The following is a 14,323-nucleotide window of genomic DNA, read 5'->3' as shown; positions in this document are numbered from 1 at the left end:
CACGCTTCCACTCCCTTGACCACTCTGGCGGGCAGTTACTCTATGCACCCCCAGTAGTGTGCAGGATCATTGTGGCAGCATGTGTCCTGGACAATGTTGCAACACGGCAGGGCGTACCGGTGGACATGGTGGTGCCCCCACATCCCCAATCACAGGCACAGGCGCTGCCCATGGAAGGGGATAGGGCACGTGGCGAGGAAGCCCGGACCCAGCTTGTGGCCACATTTTTCACCTAAACTCCCACCCCTGCGGAGTGCACACAGGCCTGGCACATACCAGGTGACAATCGATGATGACAAAGAGACAGTCAACTGTCAAAACCTTACCACCCTGAGAATGTTGACATGGAAGTGCCACATTGTGTGCATCCCTAGCTACTTAAACATAAGGAATCCTGTGTGACCAAAAGGCACACATGCAAGGTGTGAATCACACACACCTGCAAAACAGGCCATGACTGTCACTAGTATGTCACCCAAACCCTCCCAAACCACAACTATGGCAAGCAATAGCTATACACTAACACAGTACCAATAAGGTACACATTGACATGTGAAAAATGTAAAGTGGCATCAGACAATGATGCCTGACATGGAATCAGATGAAATGACTGACCAACAACCTCCCTCCCAAAATAAATCATACCCAAATGCATTCCAACAGTTGTAGTTGTAACATAACAATGAATGCCTATCTACATGCACATTGTGCATTGCAAAATCAACACTGCTGCTTCTGTGTGCCGTGCCCACCTCCTGCAACACACTGCTCAGCTCACAGCATAGTGAACAGCCATTGTGTGTGACGCACACCCTGAGCATCACATCTAAGCGACAAACTACATCAAAAAGCAAATTACGCATGTACAGGATCCACAATTGGTCTTAGATCATGTGCTGCAGGGACACAGTGGGCACCAGAAGGCAAACAGAGTGTACATGTGGACATGGCAGGGTGTTTGTACATGTAGTTGATCGTAGTGCGAGTGTGTGGGTCAGTAGGGACATGCACTCAATATATGCATGTGCAATCAAGTGACCATCACTGTCCTCTACACATCACATGTGAACATTGACCATGTGTACACCCCAGCATGTCAAGCCACAACTATTCCCTCACACCTGAAAGGTAAACACAACACATGAACAGGCATTGATCAGCAGAATACATCATATACAATAGTTACCACAAATACAATGTCAGGGTGTGCATCACACTGTAGGGCAAGGCAACTGTCAACAACAAAACACCCCCCTCCCTGACAAATCACCATGACCCACTGAACAGCTGCACCTGGTTTATGTAGCCTTCATCCTTGAAGTTCACCTGGGCACCGGATCACCCTTCCTCTTTTTCACCATCTTCTACCGTGTGTGTAAAAAGTATCCAGCACCCTAAAAGGCCGCCCTGACTTGCATAAACACCAAATCAAAGAGAACTCAAAGCAGGCCAACACAGAAGCCAAGCAAAAAGCCTGCAGGCAGCAAAACAAACCAGAAGAGCCTCCTGTAGATGACTTGAAGTAGCAGTACGTCACAAAGCCCAAGTACTACCACAATGACGTAACAACCAAGCACAGTAAAACAATGTCACAACAGGATGTGTACCATGTGTGGTACATAACACGAACTGATGTGTACTGTCACAGCTCCCGTGTACAGGCGCAGGAGTGGCACGAACCAACCACCCCCACCGTGGTCTGGGTGCCTGCAAGGTCAAACTCACACAGGCCTCTGAGACCCTGGTGGGGAAGGATTGACACGGGAAAGTAGGAAATGCACAAAACTGTACTACTCACATTAACACATACACAATTGCACCAAACTTGATCATCATGCACATAGTAACAAATTACTAAAATGGAAGGCAAAGAGAAACTTATCTCTGGGGTGAGTGCTGGCCTCCTGCCTGCGCACTCTCAGGTCCGGTAACAGGAGCAGTTCAATGCTGCAAAGAGAACCACAGTTACTAATCTGTGCGTGCCCATAACACACAAACACACCACCATATATGCCCCAAAGTAACAAACTACTCTACAATCAAACAATCTGGTGTGGATGCTTCGTACAGATACGTAACATTACACCTGTGATGGTTCATACACAGTCAATGCAGTAAGTCAGGCGCCTGTGGGTGCGTGGCAAATGGAAGACCAATGTGTCACGATTCACACAACATGCAATGTTCCCTGGGTAAGCAGCCAGACGCATATAGCAAGGTATGACTTCAGAACAAGTCGTGTTCCACCATGACCAAAATAAAGTAGGTAGTGCATGTGTCAAATTCTACATGGGAATGAAATGCACTGCACACAAGTCTGTCCCTTGCTGTCTGTCCCTGTGAGCTGCTTCTTTCCATGTCTTAGAATGCTACATGGCTAATACAAGTGCCTCAATGGACCATGGTGGACCGGTGGGTATGTGCCACTGCCCCTGCAGGTGCCCGAGACAACTTTCCCATCAACTAGCTATTAGTCCACCAACGCATCTCAGCTGTATTGTGCGCTTCAACACCAATATTTGTCCAAGCTCACCGTCAGTGCTGCTACTAAGCATGCATGTGCAACTGGCCTGGTGAAAGGTTAGCTGTGTTGTGGCCCCCCTGTGCTGCTCACCTTGCCTGGAGTCCCTTGAAACACGTCAGCTGTTTTTGGATGTATGAACGCAATCCCTGTGCCTCTGCTTGTGCACACATGCGCATGTCGGCACCACCAAACGTGTCCAGCTTCCAGACGTCCAATGGGCATGTCTGCTGGCAAAGGTGGTGTGGAGGCTCATCTCCCTGCAGAAAGGGCATGAAACACATGATTAATGCTTTAAAATCATCTGTTTGTGTCTCTTCAGGCATTTCATGACTGGACCATCTCAGAGACGTACATCAGAAATCACACCATCATTGCGTCTTTCACAGGCAAAGTGTGGTACACACTATCTACGGCATGAATTGCAACAAGCACATGTACAGTAAAGATAAGAAACATACTGCACAATGCAGAGCAATTAATGTACACATGATAGCGAAAGAAGAACAGTGGTCAATAACACCCCTATCATCCCCACTAGGGGTTTTAACACAAGTTGGACAGCAGCAGACATGCCACAGATATGACAGTCCAAAGCCCTTGTGTAACAGGCTGTTACACCGAACCATCCTTGCGAGCCCATGGATAAGGAAAGCAGGAGTGGCATATGTGAGTCAGGACCCCAAGCTGCAAACACATACACAAGACAAGCTTGAAGGGCCCAGCTGGAACAGACAGTGGATGCTTTCAAAAGCCACAAAGCACCACACTGTTACATTAAAGCACAATAGACAAGCAATTTTAAACTATATTAACTAATTACACTATGAAAAACCTACATTACCTAATTAAACTAACTATCAAATTGAAACTAAACTAACTAAACTAAAAGAACAAGAAAAAATGGCCACATACGACCCAGGGGGGGAGGCACGCAGGAGGGGGGGGGGGGGTACAGGGTGCTGCTCAGCACCCACATGTGATGATGTTGAGGAAAAAAAAACCTCCATGGGCTCAACGCCTGCACAGCCCGAACTATGTGGGAGATACATTGTCGTCCGAGTCTGGCTCTTCCTGGAAAGGAGGACGTGACACAGGAGCCTGACCACGCCTAGCTGCAGCTTGCCCCTCATCGGCAGCAAGTCTGCCGGACGGGTGAGCCTGGTTCTGTGTGGCGATGACACGTAGGTCTCCATGCAGAACCCCCCGTGATACACGTGCTTCCTCTTGCAAGGTAGCACGTGTCACACGGAGTTCCTCCTGCAAGGCCTTGCTGGAAAAACTGCTGCACCTTACGGCAAGCATGTAGTTCAGCCGAGATGGTACGCTCAAGCTGCGCAAACCTCTCCTCTGCCCGCTCCCTCTGGGACGTCATAAGGACACCCAGAGTGGATCTGAGGGAAGCATACTCCTGCCTCAGGGCCTCCATGTGTGCCTCTGCGTGAGCAGCAATTGCTTTACGCAGAGACAACATTTCAGCCTGGCGTGCCCTGTCTGAGGCCGCCATGCTCAGCCTGAGCGAGCGGGCCATGCACCTGCCTAGCAGGGGGGAGCACGGATTGGGCCACATGCTCCATGCTCTCAGCGATGTTCTCCATTGCTGCCCCCTGCCGTTCAGAATTGGCAGTCATGTCTTGCTCCCACTCAGTATACTGCGGTTGCGCGCGGCGACCGCATTGCTGGGCTTGACCCCTGCGGGACCCAAGGACCGGGTGTCCTCGTTGTGTTGGCACCGCCTGCGGCTGCACGACTACATGCCCCCGTCGACGTAATGTTCCAGGCACATCAGTGACTGGTGTGGAGGGTCACCCTGTGTCCCGATCCACCACAGGCGGAGGTTCCAACACTGTCTGACCCCTCAGTGCAGGTGTCGCGAACAGAGGAGTGCCCACATCAGAATCACTCACCTCTGACATATGGACCTGATGCACATCCAACTCGGCATGGACGTCAGAGTGTTCATCAGGGCTGGCCTCATTACCAGCCAGAGACAAGATGGACTGTAGCACAGTGGGTTTTTGTGGCCTACCACCCCACTAACCCCTCTTGTGCCGGTTTGCTGTAGTGATAACAACCCTGTGCCTGGGGTGACAACACCATCCTTTGGCTCCATTGCGTCATCATCTGAAAAGTAGAGAGAAAAAAGGTCACTACACATGTTAGAAGCACACAACACACACACACAGGGCCGGTATTTGCATCAGGCAGCCCAGGCAGCTGCCTGACGTCAGTAAGCCTCTAGGGGGCGCTGCACCAGCAGTCCACAGTGCTAGAATACACGTGTAACATGTTCGTTTCCTAACAATATAAAAATGAATGTGCCTGTTCATTTTCATAATGTTAGGAAACAAACGTGTTACATGTGTATTCTACCACTGGCACTGCTGCAGGTTGTGGCCTTGGCCAGGGCAGTTTCTAGTCCATTTGGTGCCCAGAGCGAAACACTAGGAATGCGTCCCCCCGCACCCCATCCCATGCACCACTCCCACCGCACCCCGCGCTCCACTCCCGCCGCACCCCGCGCACCACCCCCACCACACCCCGCGCACCACTCCCACTGCACCCTGCGCGCCATTCCCAAACTACACCGTTAAGCAACTCCTACCCAAAGTCAAACAGTCCGTCACACAAGGAATGAATTGCCATTTGCAACGGTGGGCCACTTTTTCACTGGTGCCCAAGACAATTTTATGCCCCAGTCCCACATAGGCTGCAGATAATGAGGACTGGGCACACCAACCAAGAGACCATGAATATGGCACAGGATGCAGTATTTACAACCAGCAAAGAAGACAAGATGCTGACGGGGGTTTGGAGGCAACCTAAGCCAAAAGGGCAATGACAAGGAGACACCTGAACCCAATAAACAATCACTTTAATATTCGTTGAATGGGAATCAAGGGTTATGCTTTGATACAGTAAAGTCTTGACTGTTGTAAGGATACATGGACCATGATTATTTATTTATTCATGCAATGTTTGTCGGGTACCTGCATATTTATTTATTCATGCAATGTGTGCCGGATAAATAAATAAATTATCCGTCTCCATGTACCCGACAAACATTGCATAAATAAATAAATAAACCGGTTCGTAGCTTAAAGAATATTTACTCAGCAACACTGGTCAAAACTATTATCCTCATAATGAAGTAACTCATCACCAGTGCCATGCAAGTGGTTTAAAGTGCAATTGATATATAGTTTGGAAAAGAAGCGGCATGAAAGAAATAGCGCTGCTTTAAACTATCATTTTCTGGGCTTGCGGGGACGCACCATGGGCCCAAGTGGGTCTCTGTTTGTACCGTGTCGGGGCCCACGGTGCATCCCTGCAAGGCACGCCCACTCCCCACAGCCCACTGCACCTCCCCTCCCATCTCAATGCCAGCACAAAACCATTTAGTGACTAATGGGCCACCATTAGCAGTTTCCTGCCGGAATTGTGATGCAAGGGGCTGGTCTTAGCTGCAGGGGGATCTGAAGTGTTTTTATTGGTGTGTTTATGCCCTCCCACCCCAAGTGGTGCGAAAGTGGTCAGAGGGAGCCTCTGACTTCTGTAATGTCACGTAGTACTTTTGTACTGTGTGACATTACAGTTGGAAGGGGCAGCGCTAGCACCTGACCTGCAGAACTTTCCCAACGTCAATCCGCCGCCCCACAAACTGGGAAATTCCATCCCCTCCAGAGGCTCCAGGGACCGGGGCAGTTGCCTGCCTCGTCCGGGCCAAGAAACGGGCCTGGCCTCGGCCCTCATGCAGGGCAGGGCAATTGGCAAATAAATTAGCAGCATTTGTTGCTTTATTACCTTCGCCCGGCCCCGGGTGGCGCCGGGGCTGCTGACGCCAGCCAGGCCCATGGACGTACGTGCAGTGTGCCCTCCTCCAGGCTATGGGTGTGCACTGACACTGAACTGTGTATCATTTGGGGCTGGCTGGTGTTGTCGGCCCCGGCCATTACAGAAAAGAGGAGCGAGTGGGTCACTAAATCCTGAAGTTGTTCCCATCACAAGCACACACTGCCAAGCATCAGCAGAATCAGCAAATACAAACAGTTGCTGCATCCTGTCCTCTCTGATTGGCCTTGTTTCAGGAAACCCGTCAGTAACTACAGCCTGCTGAGGCAAGCACACTTCTTTCCTCCTGCTCCCGTCCTTGCAGGTGAGGCCTATTGCTGCATAGGCGTTTTATCTATTTTAAATTGGTATTGCGGAGATGACTGGGCCATCCAAGAACAGCCTCTGGAGGCCACAAAGCTAGACACTTTTGTCAAGGTTCAAGTAGTCATGAAAAAGGAAGCGAGAACTGGTGGTGGACTCTCCTCAGGAGATCAAAAGGCCGGTTCTCGGAAGACCTGGGCAGAGTGTCACCGTCAGCAGATCTTAGACAGTTGCACGTTCCAGCGAGGTTGGATTGGTCAGTCTGTTGGCCAGGGCAAAATCACTTTGAGGGCAAGGCCCTGGGGGCCGGTACCACGCTTCGGCCGGTTTGGGGGTTACTACGCCCCCATAGTTCCCGCTCCCGAGCATATTTTCATCATTCCTTCTTTCCTGGGCATGCACTGCTGACTTTATTTTAGTGCAAGAGTTTCATACATTTCACTGTTCGCTCAGACTTGTCTTATACTATTCTTTGTCGTTGTGCTTCTTTTGTTTGGAATAGCAATCATGCTAGTCCAACGAGATAAACAAACACCTACACTAATGTGCTTTGTGAATGATGGTGTGAAGGATGGATGCAGGTGCTGGGCCAAAATCTGAGCGAAGTCTGCACAGCAGCTGGCTTGGGAAAGCGACTCAGCAACTACAGTAGAAACCGTCTCTGTGGACGGTTGGCCCGTCTTCTGTATAATGCAAATACCAAGAGTTGCAGGATGCATGCTTCACTTTCTTTGTTCCATTGGGGGCGACATCCTGTAGCATCAATTCATGGTCTTTAAAATACCCTGCACGGTGCAGCTTCCGATCTCCTTTAACACAAACACTGGGAAATGGCAATGACTAGCTAACGCCACATTAATCAAAGCCAGGTCTCTAAAGAATGGTTCAAGTGTTGGGGAATCACCTGCTCACACTTTCTGTCGTGTGGCCAACTAGTGCGCAAAAGATGTTTCAGAGCGTGAGACTCTTGATGCCACCCATTTCTGCATTTGATACACCAGCAGCTAAACACACCCTGGGGAGGCAGCTCATTCTGCATAGTCCATTTCTCTCCCAAACTCGGAACAATGTTCTTTACCATAATGGAGAATGTGAAAAAGCGCAGGCTACAAGGCTGGGGGGGTGAGGGTGGAGGGCAAAGCGCACTACGCTTGGGGTAGACTGGAGATGCTTCCCCTGATACCCGCAGTACTCCAAGTCCCTTGAAATGAAATTAGTCTATACACTGCACAATGTGCAAGGACCGCTGTTGTTCAAGCAGCAGGCGACTAGTAATTTGCAAAAAATAAACTTAACGAGTCCCAAGAAAAGGTCATCTTCCACCCTCTAAGAATTTGATTGTGCTTGTTTTAATGTTAGGATGGTAGACATCGTTTTTCTTTGCGATCTTACAGTTTCATGGTGCGGTCAGGAGCTAAAATGAGTGATCACGAAGGAAACATTTAAGAATTTTGAGAGTTCACAAGCATGAGTGAAACAAACCCCAGTGCTCGAACTGCCATTTCTCTGCCGCGTTAATGCACTGCAGTGTGTTTCAATGTAAAGTCCACATTCTAATGTCATAATTTTAGAATGCCACCTCTCCAACATTAACATTGGGAGCTATGTTGAACTGTACATGCAGGTTAACTCTCTGCATATGTTTAAAGTAAACTTTACCACTCACATGGAGTAGTGATATTGTTTACATGTGTCCCTCCTAAATATATTTAACTTCCCGTGAAATATTTGATAAATACATATTGCATAAATGCATGTATTTTAATGCTAAAATAGACGGGCTTGTATAACAATTGGTGGGTATGTTGCTGGTGCTTGTTCTTGGAGATTTGAGTAACACTGTTCAAGACCAGTTCATCACCTTTTAAGAGTGGCTAAATGTTTGAGGTCATACGAATGACATTAGTGTAGATCTGAAATTGTCGATTCTCTGACCTGAGTCACAGCAGCAAACTGGTCATTGTTACTAAAAATGAAGAGCAAAAGCAGACTAACATAACCAGGCCTGTTCGGGTTTGACCCTGTTATTGCTGTTTTCTGAGGTTCATGAAATTCAGCTGATGCCAGCATTGACAATTTTGTTAACTCATAGTCCCCAGTCCCGCTGCTCAGCCCATGACACATGCATGAGATCACAGGTAAGGGAAAGGGGGGCGCCAACAATGCTTCCCGCCTGGGGTTCAATCTGTTGTAAGACCGGCCCTGCACACACAGGCATCACACAGACACCAAACACATCAAGCAGACATGTCACACACAAAATAGAACCTGCCATGTATGCTGGGTCAACTTGACATTGCTTCTGTGATTAGGCATGTAGAATGGTGTCAGTTTGCACAGAAGTGGGTCGATGCAGTGCAGCAGATTTGTACGTTGCTCACTATCTACATGTACAAGTACTTCATGATGTGTGTCAGAAAATGTCAAGGCAGTGCAAGGTCAACTTCAGGCATCACGTGCAATGTGCATTCAATGGGTAGCATGGCTACAAGCAAACCACCCATCCCCCAAGTGCAAATTCAGGGATGCCTAGCATGGTATCAAAAGGCTGACCATAGACCTGTGTATTGACAGACAGTGTTGACTAGCATCAACTGCATCATGTGAGTCAAGTGACAACACAGCAAATGATGATGGGACAGTAAGCAGGACACATGATGAAACCTCTGGAGTGCACCCACGTGTGAAGAAGACACTACACCAGTTGGACAGAGTCATTGGCCATTGAACAGGCTGAGGCCTGTGACCCACACAGACTGTCACACCCTAAACATGTGTGCGACGCAGGACTGAGCCACAGTGGACATGGGAAGGCGGATGAAATGCCATGCAATGTAGGTCCCCCTGGACTTCTACCACAATGGTCATCCAGTCAAGGACACATAGGGGCATGTGTGGAATACACATGGAGCATGAATGGGCACTCATGTCCCTGCAGGGCATCTGACCTCTGTACAGCAGCAGCATTTGTTGCTTTATTACCTTCGCCCGGCCCCGGGTGGCGCCGGGGCTGCTGACGCCAGCCAGGCCCATGGGCGTACGTGCAGTGTGCCCTCCTCCAGGCTATGGGTGTGCACTGACACTGAACTGTGTATCATTTGGGGCTGGCTGGTGTTGTCGGCCCCGGCCATTACAGAAAAGAGGAGCGAGTGGGTCACTAAATCCTGAAGTTGTTCCCATCACAAGCACACACTGCCAAGCATCAGCAGAATCAGCAAATACAAACAGTTGCTGCATCCTGTCCTCTCTGATTGGCCTTGTTTCAGGAAACCCGTCAGTAACTACAGCCTGCTGAGGCAAGCACACTTCTTTCCTCCTGCTCCCGTCCTTGCAGGTGAGGCCTATTGCTGCATAGGCGTTTTATCTATTTTAAATTGGTATTGCGGAGATGACTGGGCCATCCAAGAACAGCCTCTGGAGGCCACAAAGCTAGACACTTTTGTCAAGGTTCAAGTAGTCATGAAAAAGGAAGCGAGAACTGGTGGTGGACTCTCCTCAGGAGATCAAAAGGCCGGTTCTCGGAAGACCTGGGCAGAGTGTCACCGTCAGCAGATCTTAGACAGTTGCACGTTCCAGCGAGGTTGGATTGGTCAGTCTGTTGGCCAGGGCAAAATCACTTTGAGGGCAAGGCCCTGGGGGCCGGTACCACGCTTCGGCCGGTTTGGGGGTTACTACGCCCCCATAGTTCCCGCTCCCGAGCATATTTTCATCATTCCTTCTTTCCTGGGCATGCACTGCTGACTTTATTTTAGTGCAAGAGTTTCATACATTTCACTGTTCGCTCAGACTTGTCTTATACTATTCTTTGTCGTTGTGCTTCTTTTGTTTGGAATAGCAATCATGCTAGTCCAACAAGATAAACAAACACCTACACTAATGTGCTTTGTGAATGATGGTGTGAAGGATGGATGCAGGTGCTGGGCCAAAATCTGAGCGAAGTCTGCACAGCAGCTGGCTTGGGAAAGCGACTCAGCAACTACAGTAGAAACCGTCTCTGTGGACGGTTGGCCCGTCTTCTGTATAATGCAAATACCAAGAGTTGCAGGATGCATGCTTCACTTTCTTTGTTCCATTGGGGGCGACATCCTGTAGCATCAATTCATGGTCTTTAAAATACCCTGCACGGTGCAGCTTCCGATCTCCTTTAACACAAACACTGGGAAATGGCAATGACTAGCTAACGCCACATTAATCAAAGCCAGGTCTCTAAAGAATGGTTCAAGTGTTGGGGAATCACCTGCTCACACTTTCTGTCGTGTGGCCAACTAGTGCGCAAAAGATGTTTCAGAGCGTGAGACTCTTGATGCCACCCATTTCTGCATTTGATACACCAGCAGCTAAACACACCCTGGGGAGGCAGCTCATTCTGCATAGTCCATTTCTCTCCCAAACTCGGAACAATGTTCTTTACCATAATGGAGAATGTGAAAAAGCGCAGGCTACAAGGCTGGGGGGGTGAGGGTGGAGGGCAAAGCGCACTACGCTTGGGGTAGACTGGAGATGCTTCCCCTGATACCCGCAGTACTCCAAGTCCCTTGAAATGAAATTAGTCTATACACTGCACAATGTGCAAGGACCGCTGTTGTTCAAGCAGCAGGCGACTAGTAATTTGCAAAAAATAAACTTAACGAGTCCCAAGAAAAGGTCATCTTCCACCCTCTAAGAATTTGATTGTGCTTGTTTTAATGTTAGGATGGTAGACATCGTTTTTCTTTGCGATCTTACAGTTTCATGGCGCGGTCGGGAGCTAAAATGAGTGATCACGAAGGAAACATTTAAGAATTTTGAGAGTTCACAAGCATGAGTGAAACAAACCCCAGTGCTCGAACTGCCATTTCTCTGCCGCGTTAATGCACTGCAGTGTGTTTCAATGTAAAGTCCACATTCTAATGTCATAATTTTAGAATGCCACCTCTCCAACATTAACATTGGGAGCTATGTTGAACTGTACATGCAGGTTAACTCTCTGCATATGTTTAAAGTAAACTTTACCACTCACATGGAGTAGTGATATTGTTTACATGTGTCCCTCCTAAATATATTTAACTTCCCGTGAAATATTTGATAAATACATATTGCATAAATGCATGTATTTTAATGCTAAAATAGACGGGCTTGTATAACAATTGGTGGGTATGTTGCTGGTGCTTGTTCTTGGAGATTTGAGTAACACTGTTCAAGACCAGTTCATCACCTTTTAAGAGTGGCTAAATGTTTGAGGTCATACGAATGACATTAGTGTAGATCTGAAATTGTCGATTCTCTGACCTGAGTCACAGCAGCAAACTGGTCATTGTTACTAAAAATGAAGAGCAAAAGCAGACTAACCTAACCAGGCCTGTTCGGGTTTGACCCTGTTATTGCTGTTTTCTGAGGTTCATGAAATTCAGCTGATGCCAGCATTGACAATTTTGTTAACTCATAGTCCCCACTCCCGCTGCTCAGCCCATGACACATGCATGAGATCACAGGTAAGGGAAAGGGGGGCGCCAACAATGCTTCCCGCCTGGGGTTCAATCTGTTGTAAGACCGGCCCTGCACACACAGGCATCACACAGACACCAAACACATCAAGCAGACATGTCACACACAAAATAGAACCTGCCATGTATGCTGGGTCAACTTGACATTGCTTCTGTGATTAGGCATGTAGAATGGTGTCAGTTTGCACAGAAGTGGGTCGATGCAGTGCAGCAGATTTGTACGTTACTCACTATCTACATGTACAAGTACTTCATGATGTGTGTCAGAAAATGTCAAGGCAGTGCAAGGTCAACTTCAGGCATCACGTGCAATGTGCATTCAATGGGTAGCATGGCTACAAGCAAACCACCCATCCCCAAAGTGCAAATTCAGGGATGCCTAGCATGGTATCAAAAGGCTGACCATAGACCTGTGTATTGACAGACAGTGTTGACTAGCATCAACTGCATCATGTGAGTCAAGTGACAACACAGCAAATGATGATGGGACAGTAAGCAGGACACATGATGAAACCTCTGGAGTGCACCCACGTGTGAAGAAGACACTACACCAGTTGGACAGAGTCATTGGCCATTGAACAGGCTGAGGCCTGTGACCCACACAGACTGTCACACCCTAAACATGTGTGCGACGCAGGACTGAGCCACAGTGGACATGGGAAGGCGGATGAAATGCCATGCAATGTAGGTCCCCCTGGACTTCTACCACAATGGTCATCCAGTCAAGGACACATAGGGGCATGTGTGGAATACACATGGAGCATGAATGGGCACTCGTGTCCCTGCAGGGCATCTGACCTCTGTACAGTCCAAGTGAGACACCCTGCATCAAGTACAAAGGATGTACCACACAGCATATTTCTGGCAGATTGGCCGCTGGAAGTTAGCAAGTAAACAGGACGCATGAACAGGGAAGTACTCAACGGCAAAATTGAAGCAGACCAGTGCAAAGGTGGAATTGGGGTGCAGAGCGGGGGGTGGAGGGGCAAGGGAGCATGCCTACATGGAGTACCCGCATGCAGGCAGAGGACACATGCACGTCAGTCATGCTATAACATAGTCCCTGGGCTGAGAGGAAGGTCACCCCACGCTACATGCAGAAGGGCCAGTGAGCTGGAACATGGACTGGAGGGGCATCCTGGAGACCAGCATGTGAGTAGGGTGCAATAGTGGTGATGCGGACAGTCCCCGTCCGCTCCACATGTCCACCATCCAGCAGAGCAGCCATGCATCAGGGAAGCATTGCATTACTTGCACATCAGAACCATGTACACATGACAATCATACACAACACATCACACAGGTAAAACACACATGTCCTCAACAAGCACGCAGCAACACTCACTGGACTGGGCATCAAAGTCCGGCATCTCTCCTACTTCTTCGACCGATTCAGATGGTATGAACTCTGCAATGAGTGACTCATGCGGAGTGAGGTCTTCCTCCTCAGGTGCAGGCCCACTGCCAGTCACCAGAGTTAAGTTGTAATTTGAGGCACGCTTAGCCTTAGCGCTGCGTTTGAGGTCATTCCAACGCTTTTTGCACTCTTGCGCCGTGTGCACCTCATGGCCGAATGCACTCACATGTTCCGCAACTTGCTTTCAGTGGGTATCACGGTGGGCAGCCGTAGTCTGACAATTAGGACCCACTAGCATGTCACGGCTGTGGTCCCGCACGTAGTCCACGAGGAAGTCCAGTTCCTGGTTGCAGAAAGGCTTCTTCCTCGACATGCAGGAGGTCGTGGCTGTGTGTGGGGTCCCAGCCTGTGCTGCAGGTGAAACCTTCCTCCTCTTGGATTGTGGCGCAGACCCTGGCTGGCAAATGCCGCCCTGATCAGTATGGCCAGTAGCACCGGTGGATTGAGCCAAGGGAGTGGCAGGTGGAGGGACGACCAAAGGCCTGACTTGCATCAGTGGCAGCTGGGTGCCCTCTAATGGACCCTGCACAGCAACATCCGCTGTGGCAGGGTCATTGACCGCGACTGTCCTGGTTGACAGACTCACAACCGGGGTGTTGTTGGTTGCATCTGCCCCTGCACTTGTCAACACCGGGCTGTTCGGGGCAGCAGATGACATTACTGCCCCAGGGACACGTGTCTTGGTCAGGGCAGCCCTGTGTGCACCTACGGTTTCCCTCCTGGCCTGTTGGAAATCTTCCAAGGACT

This window comes from Ambystoma mexicanum, chromosome 4q, assembly GCF_040938575.1.
Source record: "Ambystoma mexicanum isolate Mex_15411 chromosome 4q, UKY_AmexF1_1, whole genome shotgun sequence".
NCBI classification, from domain to species: Eukaryota; Metazoa; Chordata; class Amphibia; order Caudata; family Ambystomatidae; genus Ambystoma; species Ambystoma mexicanum.
Note: the sequence above shows the minus strand (reverse complement) of the source record.